Here is a 12,117-nt window from a genome sequence, read left to right as displayed (position 1 = left end):
TCATTGTTGTCAGCAAAGTTTCTAGCAGGTTTTCTCATTTCCATTCTTGCTCACCTACACTTCACATCCCTAGGAGGGACATTAACATCTAATTTAGACTATTATTATTACCTATGATCTTTCCAAAATGTATCATATTACTTAAAATAAGTTCTCACTCTTTTTCCCTAACTCAAAACTCTGCCTACTTCCTCAATGTGCTTTTACACAATTTTTTTTCTAGTTCATCAATATTGCATTGTCATTCTTTCAGTTATATATTTTGCTTTTACTTTTTCTCAAAACAAATTCTATACCCTCAGAAAAGCCTTCTTATCTTCCTTGGCTAAAAGACACAAGCCTCATTTGGGTACTCTTGAATATACTACACAATTTAATTTCTTCTTAAAATACCACATGTAATTTTTTATTCTATGATTTTGTGCCTCCTCAGTCTAATAATATAAACTTCCTAAAATTAGACATTAAAAAAAATGCCAATGCAGTCTCCCACAACCACAAATTATGCAGTTGATTTTCCAACATTTGGGGAAATCATAGGGGTCAACATGTCCAGAGTGCCTCACATGTGATAACCACCTTTGTGATCGTGATCTGTCTCCTGCCAGGTAAGTATATAACAGTAGACATTTAATTACCTGTTAATCTTTTGAAAGAGGGCAGGTAAATATTACAATAGCATATGAACTGCAGTCAGAAATGGAGAGGAAAAGGTCTTTGGCAGAAAAAAATTAAACAAAACAAAACAACAAAACAAAAAATAGTACTCTTATCTTTCATGCCCAGACTTTGCTTGCACTTTACTATAAGCATATACTTCATCTATATTACCTATATTATATTTTATTTCAAAAATTGAAATAAAAATGCAAATTTTTCAAATTCCCAACCTGAAAATGCCTGTTACTAAGCAATTCTTTCCAAGACAATCAGGAAAAAAAAATATCTCCTACTAAACATCTGAAACTTTATATTTCATTTTGTTTACACATAGTATTGTTTACATGCATTTAATTATTTGTGCATGTGAATATTGCAAATTGTACCATATATCAACAGTGTTAAAGGAAGAGTCATAATCACTTTCAAATCCTGCCTCACAGCATGAATTCAAAGAAGCTAAATGCAATCTCCTATCATTCTTCCTCTTCACAGAGCACCAAAAATAGCTTTCTTTCTTGGGTCAGACATATTATATTGTGTGAGGAACACCATGGAATCAGGGAGTGAAAATGGAGGATAGGCCCAAGCTTCCTATAGTCTCTGGTCACATAGGACAAGTATTGTCATGTGACCCCTGCCATTGGCAGAGAGTTCTTGCTGGTCTCCTGGAGACTGCGTGGAAATCATTAAGCACTCTGTTATCAATAAAGTATACTGACAAGGTTAACATTGTCTCAGGACAAAGTTTATAAGGCAGCACTATTAATTTGTGAATTCAGTTCTTGAATAGTGGATATTATTACACAGGCATGAAGCTTATATTTTATAAGAAAAACAAAGTATAAACAAGTCAAAAATTGAAATTAAAAAAAGGATATTTTAGAATGTAGGCATCACTGAAAATATAGAATACTGTATCCCTGGAACTGGGTAGCTCCAGGACTTGAACATGATGATCAGGAAGACACGTTAAAGGACATAGAGTTTGAGTGAAAATCTAAATAACAACCAAAAATTAACAATATGAAGAATTGGGCCATAAATTTCTAGGCAGCATGTATAGAAAACCCATAGGCCAGATAAAGGAAAATTTATATCTCCACTTGCTTCAGGTTCCCATCCCTTTATTGAATAGCATCAAGCAAATCTAAAGACTCCATTGAGCTTACTTGCAAAGTTCTTCACTATTTCAGTTCTGTTACTCTACAGGATGTAAAACTGAGAAACAGGCAGGTCAGTCTTCATTTCCAAAGAAGCATTGCTTGTTACTGACAATCCCAATTAATAATAGTAATAATAATAATAATAATAATAATAATAATAGTTACTCTCTAGCTCCCAGGGTTTTTCTCAAATGAAAGGATATGTTGGTCAGCCCAAGTGAAAAGTAGATATTTTCTTTGAAATAGCAACAATCATTTATGAATCAAAATCAAGTGACTATGAAAATGTGAAATTAAGTAGATTAAATATGCTCCCATTAGTTTGCTTAGTTAATTTTTATTAGGTCAAAGAAAGACACACAGTTTGCACAGAAGTATCTTCAGTTTGAATAATTGATATCTAAAATTTTACTGTCATCTTTTATGGATTTTAATATCCATGCACTAGTCTCATTTTAATCTATTTGCTAAATGCTTCTTAATATTCTGTGTACTTATTGTTTTTTATTCCTTCCTTAGGGATACATAAAAACAACAGTGTTATCTTAAAATCAATATCCTAAATTCATGAAATACATATATTTAGAAGAAGTTTTCAATGTTATTTAGCTGAGCATGTTAATTGTACTTGTGAGAGTGGGGGACGAGTGTAGTTGCACATTTAAATAATGTGTCTATGGCTTTTTATGGTACTTTTTATGGAACTTATCAATTTTAATGTTATGATAGATTGCATTATTGTTTATAGTTATCTAGTCTTTCTTGTAGATACAGACAGGCAGGTACAGCATACTCTAGTGTGTATTACATATCACAGGAAGCAGCCTGTACTAGGGTGCTACCAGGATTATACATTCCTGACCATTGTGATACATTCTTACTGAAGTCAACCTTGACAACAAAATGCAAGTATACATGACATACTTTGTGTTATTTCATCCTCTTTTCTTTCTTGTTTACCCAGTCTCAATAATAAGGTGACCCCTCTGGACTACCCTTTCATCTTGAGTCCTAGACTAGGGCTTTATAACTGACACAGAAAAACATAAAACACAAAGAAGAAATAACTCTTATGTGCAATCCACTGAGATCTAGGTATGGCTTGTTTCTCCAGAGGCATTTGATAAAAATTGACTAATATGAATATACATAGGGAATAAATATTTTTGCCTACTAAATGTCAGGCATTTTTAAGGTGCTGAAATATTAGGCAACTTTCCTGTTTATCTACACTTTATAGGAGAAACAGATTATAGAATTCTTTTTTATATCACCTTAGAGCATTGTGGGATTCACTGATATAATCTTTAATATTGTGTCCTTGGATCTGGGCAGTTCTAGGACTTGAATGTAATAACCAGGAAGCCACTTTAAAGGGAGAGGGAGTTTAAGTAAAAATCTGAGTAACATAAGCTACTGGACCATAAGTTTCTAGGCAGTAGACATTGACAATCCAATGGCCAAGAAGTAGGAGTGGGACCTACATGAATGGAATATAGTGAGCTGTGAAGGCAATGGTAGAAAACATTTGGAGTTATAGTGCCAGGTTACATGAAGCCTTGTGATCTTAGACTAGGGCACATTTTAATCTATTCTAAGGGGAATCTACAACAGTCAAGCCTCACTGAAAGTAGGCTTTTAGTCCATTATAAAAAGTACCCACATCTTGACATCATTATTTTATTCCATTGACTTTTGATTCCTGAACTGATTATATGAGTTAATTTCATTATACTTTATCCCTCATCCCCTAGACTATCCTAAGCATATCAATACATACACCCTTCTGACAATATCTCTCTGTGACATAAAACTACTTCTAAGTCTCACCTTATCCCGAGGGGACTTCTCTGGTGTCAGTTTCCATGGTAATAAATCTAAAGAATTCTGTCCTTGCCTTCCGAGGAGAAGGTACACAATCTATTGTGTTTTCTCAGCAATTCAATATAATGTTCTCAGTCAACATTATGATTTTATTCATAAAGATATTCTATATTTAGGTAAAGAAGAATTAGTACCTAAGATAGTTTTAATATTCATTATTTAAAACCTAGCAGGCATTCTCTCTGTTTTTTGGATATGGTCATATAAACTTAAAATATTGTGACTCTATCATGTTCTTTAAAAAAATTAGTTTCTGTTAGAGTAGGACAAAAATAGTTGAAATTAAGATAAAAATTGCCCAGTCACTTGATAAAAATCTCTTTAGCCACAAATACCTGGTCATGGAACAAACAAAACAAAAATAAATATATGAAACCCTATATATGTAGTCTTCAACAATTTATTTTATACCTCTAATATCGATTCTCTCTGCAAATAATATGAATCATCTAATATTTGTGTCATTCAAGAATAAGTGTACTAAAAGGTAGAAATATAAGGTCAGAGGATATTTATGTGGAGAAGTGAGATTTGTCTAGTAGATTGTTTTACATGTGAAGCAAAACATTGTACAGAATTTGGGAAGCACATTTGATTCTGAGCTCACTAGTAGTTTCTAAGTGTCAAGACTATTACATGTCTTGCATGATCACAAATACAGGTAAAAAGTTTAACACAGGCTTAGTATTATTTTAAATTTCTATTAAATAAATATACTGCTTTTACTTTTCTTTTTTTCTTTTCTTGGTCTATTCTCGGACTTTTTTGTTTGTTTATTTCAGTTTTGAGAAGCAAACAAAAGAAGTTATGCCAGAGAAGTGCTCTATCACTGAGCTATAGCCACTCCCTAAAACTGATTTTTATTGTACTTAATATCTTAATAACAGAATTCACCATATTTTAATTTTATTTTCATGTGAAGATATAAATGGAGACTAAAATAATACTGAATTTTCAAATATATTTTGGCTATAAAATATATGTTAGTTAGCAGATCTAGTATGTTTGCCCAAATATGTAAAAAAAAATTCTCTAAAAATTTTCAGTAATTAGGTGTAAAATTGAAGAGAAATTTCCATCTAGTGTCTGGCCTTAATGAGGATGTACTATTCACAATATGGCCTAGTCTTCTGGCTAAATCCTCCTGCTGGCAAGAAATGTAGCACAGTCTGTAGATATTCTTAAATTAGAATTTCTACGTGCTGGTAGGAATTATCCAGTATTTGGCAACTGGTACTTCACGGATTTGACTCTTTTCAGCTTAATTTGCGATATTTCAAATCATTAGATGTCCTTTACTCATAGATTTTGTTTACCTTTAGTAACCTGAAATACCTCATATATGCAATTATTGTTTTTGAGGCATAAATACATTTCCTAAAATTTATAATGAAAATTTATATTCTGAGCATGGACAAAGTGGTATATACTCTAAACATCTCAGTGATCAGTGTCACACTCAGGAAATAAAGTTCATTGAAGAGAAATTTGATTTTATTTGGATAAGGAGAAAACTCCTGTCATTATCTGTAAAAACATTTTTACTAGGTTTTTTTGCCAGTTTTTTTTTTTTTGCCCTCCTGCTGAAGATGAGCTTGGTAATTAATTATTTGTGGAAGGAAGAGGATTACTGTAAGCAGATAAGAAACTAAAAATCTATTCAGTTTTAAGCTGGTGAATAATGGAAGCCTTTTTTTAGATAAATGGTTCTGATGGATTATGTCTACATTAGAAACATTATGTAAACATTTTATTTAGATGCTTTAAAATTCTTCATGGGAAGAGAGAGCATTTTAATATAATATACAACTTAATTTTTAATTCAAAATCTTTACTTCTAACTTATTTTGCTGAAAGATATTGTCAGATATGAATGCAAATTCTATCTTCATAACTAAAATACTTTTGAACATATGCAAATTGTGAGGTATTTAAAATAATGTTCATAATACTGACATCATAGGTAACCATAAAGTTCTAGTGAGATGTAAAATATATAAGTGCATAATCACATGAAATGAGCATTCAGTAAAATTTAGCTCCCATTAATAATAACAATAATAAAGACAATTACTAAAGCAATCAATCTATGAATAACAAATAAATTCTATTTGGGGTAAAGTCTTATAGAGATGTTCAACTTGAAAGAAAATTCTAATTGATAGATGGAAAGGATATTTTCTATGTAACATCTAGATATATTTCACAAATAAAGTTGTTGTTCTGCTTATTATTTCTTTGGAAAGAAGACAGTTAAAAGAGTTGTTTCTCTGAAACACTTTGGTCTGCAGTTTTATGATTTTAATTAAATAGAAGTATTCAGATAAAGAGCAATCTCTATTTTCAAAATGTACAAGGGAAATTGATCAGGAAATAATACAAATGTTCAACAATGTTTTCCAGGGTCACATTATGTGTAAAATGGAACAGAAATATGATGTGACAGACTATATCAAATCATATACTGAGATACATTCAGTGGATAATACAAAGGGAGCTCCAGTCCTGGTCTGCATTGATATATATTTCATTCTGTGATTTGCTTTTCATTAGTCATGTTTTGGTAGACAACTCTAATACATTTTCTAAAATTTAAATTTTAAAAAAAACACAGTATGAAGGAAGAGTTGTGATATGCATCTCTATGACATTTAGTCAAGGGTTTTATTTCACTATTTCTTACTTTAAAATATTGTAAAAGTAATTCTCCAAAGTTAGAACTCAATCTAGAAACAGTATGCTGACAATTAACATCTGAGAAACTACAATACATGTAACATTGATGACATGCAAAATTATTTCATGTCATATTGATGAGTCATTTATTTGACAAATAATTTTATATTTCAGGCTTATTAAAACAACGAGAATATGAGATCAATGACTTAATACATTATTCTTTGGAGAAAATTGAAAAGAAAGAAAATTGAGTTGATTTAAAAACCATTAATAGAAAAATTATCACATAAATATTAGCATGGGTGGTGTACTGACAGGGCAAACTTTGCCAAGGTTTAAGGGGAAGACTGGATTTTGAGAAATATTAGCCAGATGTACTATATCTTAAATATTTTGAAAATTGTGGGAATAATTTTGAGAAACCAAAAATCATTTTACTTTCTTTTGTTATATTAGAAAGGAAAAAATTCTGTTAAAAATATAATCATATTATGTTTTCATAATTTTTTAATTATACATATTATAAATTTACAATTGTGAGACATTTAGGGGTATTGTAAAATAACTTAATATTGATTTTAAGACTAATCTTCAAATTACTTTTTTTTCCCCAAATCTTATTTGACATAATCACAGAAAACACATTTATGGTGCATCTTTAAATCCATTGTGTCTCGACTATTGTACTTCCTTCTCATAATCATAGAAAAAAAGATCTGTCATATATGAAATCACAAGTGTTTTGTCCATAAAACTGAATCCTTCTTTAGAAACCTAATCTGGAACCATATTTTATTTCAGTCTGTAAAAAAGGCAGTAATTGTTTAGCAAAAATGCTCAACCAGCTCTTTAGAAAAATATTGCCATTTATAATAGTTATGAAGTTTACATTGTTATTTTATCTCTTTCTTTTTTATTTGTTTTTTTTTCTTTTAAGAAAAACAATCTTTTTATTTATGCCAATGTATGTATTTCAAATTCTGTTCCCTAAAATACCCGCAGTAGGATCACCTGGTGTGATATTTAAATTCAGTTTTATGAACTGTTCCTACTCTGCTAAATCAAAACATTTATGGAGAAGGCCTGGGACTCTTACAATTTTCTCAGGGGGTTCTAAATCATAGTGAAAACAAAGCTTGAGAATCAGGAAGCTCTAGAGAATATTCTAATTAAATGATCACCATAATGATAGTTGACACCATGTTCGTTCTTGGCATCTCCCCTTCTTCCTGGTAAAGTTACTATTTATATAAAATGACACAATTTTCAGCTGCTTATGTACATATTCAGGTATATTTTCTATATGAGAAATTTTGCCTTTTCCACTGTTTGCATTTGGTCAAAATCTGGAATTGAATATCTTTATCTCATTGAGACAGAGTCCAGTGGGAAAGAAATGGCACACACAAATTGGAAACTTTCAAAGAGTTTATTTGCAAAAAATAATTTCAAAATCTTGGATGGTATATAGGAGAATCATAATAGTGCTTGAACTTGAAGTTAGTATCATTGAATTTGTGAAACGATAGAAGGGAAGGAGAGGATTAGAGCCCCAAAGAAAAAAGCATTTTGGAGAATTAGCCACACTGGGAGAAGCAATGACCTTTGGTGCAGAGTTATAGCAATCACTAGGCAGGATTTCAAAGTGGTAAGTAGGGGACTACTTTGACGTTCTTCTTCTAAAACCCATCAGTCCTGTGCTATGATTCTCTAATGGCTAACCCAACAGGAACTCAGGAGACATATAAACTCACAATAGAGAAGGGAGAATCTGGAGGAGCTTATAATCACGATACTAATCCTGAATATATGAAGATATCATTGCTGTATAATCTAGGTGGCTTTTCAATAATAATATTGTGGAGTACTGTTTTGTTATTGTGATGACTTGTGGTTAATACAGTTTTGCCAGAAATTTGTATATATTTGTGTTTAAATGTATATCTGCATGTAAGTACATATTGTGTGTATCCAAGAGTAACTGAAAAAAAGGCTAAAAATAGAACAAAATGTGCTCTTAAATATTGCTATCTTACTGCCACCTGTTTTAAACCTCATAATCTTGTTTTTATTTTCTTAATGTGCTTGACTTCTCTGGTTAATTGTAAACTTTGCATCTCATCTAATTATTTTGTTTTCTACACATTTACATGATCATACAATCAAAATACATCATGCATATAGTCTGCATTGGTTTCTTTCTGAATCACGCACACACACAACACACACACACACACACACACAGAGTATGTATTTATCCAAGTGACTGATTTGGTATTCTTATTTATTTTGAGTACAAATGTCACACATTAGACAAATTGGTAATTATTTCCAATAACATTTAACTTTTGCAAATAGATCGCAGATCAGTATAGATAAATTTCAATTTTGATTGAATGACTGAAAAATTAACTTTTAACAATGGCTGTATTTTGACATTGTCCCTTGTATCTATTTCTATTGTTTGTTTACAGAATACCTAACATAACTTACCTGATTCAAATTTAATCACCTTGTTTTACTAAATGATATGACTCAGACTTTCTGCAATTAGACTAGAAAACTAAGATGGCATTAGCTTTAAAACCAGCAGTTATAAGTAATTTTTCTATTGCTTCAAATGGAGAACAAGTAAATTCCTTAGATTATTGCTACTTGCTCTTAGCTTATGATTGGATCATATCTGTTACTTTTCTGGCAACTAATTCACCTAACTGTAAACTGCAGCTCTACCAAGGAATCAACTCTATCATTTTAAAGTCTAGGCATGGAATGAATTCAGCTTTTTTTTTACCCTTACCAATTCCCAAAATATAACAACTTGAGTTGTCAGACAAACAAGAGATAATAAGGGAGAATTTTGAAATATCCATCCCAGGAGATATTTAAAAATAGCATTGAATAATAGAAACCCCTCATGCAGATATACCCTTGAATAAAAATATAGGTACTCATTTTCTTTGTTTTTATGTCTACATTTTTTTTCAGTATTTTAGAAAAAAATGAAAAGTAGTAATACTCTAACAGGAAGATAGAGAAAAGCAATAATTAAACATAAATTAGGAAAAACCCATTGAATTGATGTCACATTTGCTTGATGGATATTGAGATAACACTATTAAATTATCTTTTAGAATTTGAGATTACCCTGAAATAAGCATGTTGTAGTTCTGAATAATTTCATTCTACTTATTTTTAGGTATTGATATCGTCATGAATTGATCTTGGACTGTGCTCAGATTTCTCAGAGGAAAGGTTTGAAAAATATTCTTTTGAAATAAAATGTTAACAGAACTGATCAAGTTACACTGAGAAGTGATGCTTTTAAATATTGTTCCACTCATTTACATGTTTATTTAAACATTTAAAAATATGTAATTTAATAAAAATTCAAGTAATTTTCATTGAATTTTATAGAAACTAGAACAGGTCACTGCAATCTTGGTTGTAGCATAAGTCTCCTGGACCTTGGGACTAAAATGAGGCCCAAGTATGAGAGCTTGACTTTTCAATAATGATTGGAAAGACCAACCAACAAACTTTGAGCACACCGAACTGTGCAATGAATATTTCTACTTAAAATGGCATTGCTTTGGAAACTAACAAAATATTAGGGAAATATCTTGAAAGACAGACATGTGTCTAGTTTTAAAAGATGGTAAACTATGCCATAAATCTGAGTATGACTTTTGAATTTTGAATAACAAATATTATTAAATAAAAGTTAAATAATGAAATTCCAAAAATTGGTGTGTATTCAATATTTCAGATTATGATAATGTTAATGAGTAAAGGATGTCTTTTACATTGTAGTTGATGCCACTGAAACATTAACAACCAGTGAGAAATACTGCAATGTGTGTTTGTGTATTTGTGTGTGTTTTGAAAGTCCTCCTTTATTTTTCATAAACATCTAGAATAATCTATTATTTGGGTAAAATAGTGAGGTATAAAATTTCACTATTAATGAATGTAGAATGAATAGCCATTTCTAATTCATAGAAAAAATTCAGACCACATAAAGAAAAATTAGATAAATTTGACTAGATATTCAAAATTTTGAATGTCAATAAATACCAGTATATAAGTTAAAAAGCATTGTGAAATATTGAATAAAAATATGTGTAAAATCTGTGACAGAATAGATTTTATATTTTAAAATATTTCATGTAGAGTTTAATTAATAAGAGAAAAGATAAAGTTTACATTATAAATCGAACTGTGAAAATTTAAATGATGTTCATTAAAAAAAAGAGAAGCCTATCTTGAATGACTAAGTAAATATTGTAAAACGTGCATGGTAGAATTGTTTAAAATATGTTCCTCTGAGTACTCAACATAAGCAACATAAAAAGTGGAAGATAAATGTATTTGAAGCATTCTTTTTGCCCCTTTCTGGAAACCATCCCTCTCCTACACCAGAGTTAACCATGGTCATAATTTTGTTTACCTTTTGAGTTTTCTTCATAAGTTTTAATTCCACTTTCTCAATGCTAATCTGTAGCAAAAATGTATTAATTCTCTACATGGATGTTATAACTAGTAAACTAAGCATGTTTATATTTGAGGAATGATAAATTGAATAGACTTTTCACAAGCATAAACAAGTTCTTGGCATTATTATAGTATCACATAAAGAGTAGTTTCACAATCTTAAAAAATTGCTATGCTCATCCTATTCTTTCTACCTAGCCCTTAACTACTGGTCACTAGTGACTTTTATACTGTCTTCATTATGTTCCATATTTTTAGATTATCATTTGTTGGGACTCATAGAATAGAAAACCTTCCCAGGAGATTTCTTTCACTTAGCAATATAAACGTAAGGTTCATCTATGTTTTTCGGTGACTTTATAACTCATTCTTTGTATTATAGAATAACAGTACCTTGTATGGAGATATAATTTATTTACTTCACTTCCTGAAGATATCTTGGTTGTTTCTAAGTTTTTACAATGGGGAATAAAACTAAAAATATTCCTGGATTTTTGCTTATTTGGGTAAAGACCACGGAGCATACCTTAAGATGGTATAATGAAAACATCATACACTTGGTAGCTTATAAAAATATTGAGTTATTTTTTCTAAAACAATGTTCCAATTACACATGTGTGGTAGTTAAATTTCCATCACTGTGATGCAATTTCTGAGATAAACAATTTATAAAAAAGAAAAGTTTATTTTGACTCTTGATTTCATAGGTTGCAGTTCATGGTCAGTTGACTTCATTGCTTTTGTGCCCATAGTGTGGCTGACTTCAGAGTGGAGAATGTGCACAAGAGGTGGCTGCTCACTTCATGGAAGCCAGGAAACAATAAAAAGTGAAAGATGGAGAGGTCAGAGTCTCGATACATCCTTAAGGGCACTTCCATAATGACCTCACTTCCTTACACCAGGTCCCACTTCCTGAAGGTTGCACCATCTCCCCAATAACACTACAGCACTACAGGATGGCAAACAATACTTTACTGTATGGTCTTTGAGGATATTTTAAATTAAAATCATTTTAACTTGTTTTAAAAGAAATAAAATAGGATTTTAGTTTGATACATCAACAATGGTGAAATTCACGACAAAACCTGTATCACAGACTTAAGATTTATAAAATATCACCCATTAATATACATGAACATATTCAGATATTATGGAAAAACTATACCCAATAATTAAGATGCGATTCACTTGTTCTTTAAAAATTCATCTCTAATTCAAATATTATCAACAATTC

The 12,117-nt window shown here is 30.7% G+C and overlaps 1 pseudogene; it reads right to left on the bottom strand.

Moving 5' to 3' along the window:
• Positions 1 to 466: 466 nt before the first annotated feature.
• On the bottom strand, positions 467 to 616 carry LOC143640143 (U1 spliceosomal RNA; annotated as a pseudogene).
• Positions 617 to 12,117: the final 11,501 nt, after the last annotated feature.

This window comes from Callospermophilus lateralis, unplaced genomic scaffold (assembly GCF_048772815.1).
Source record: "Callospermophilus lateralis isolate mCalLat2 unplaced genomic scaffold, mCalLat2.hap1 Scaffold_123, whole genome shotgun sequence".
Taxonomy (NCBI): Eukaryota; Metazoa; Chordata; class Mammalia; order Rodentia; family Sciuridae; genus Callospermophilus; species Callospermophilus lateralis.
Note: the sequence above shows the minus strand (reverse complement) of the source record. Positions and strands in the feature narration are given on the sequence as shown.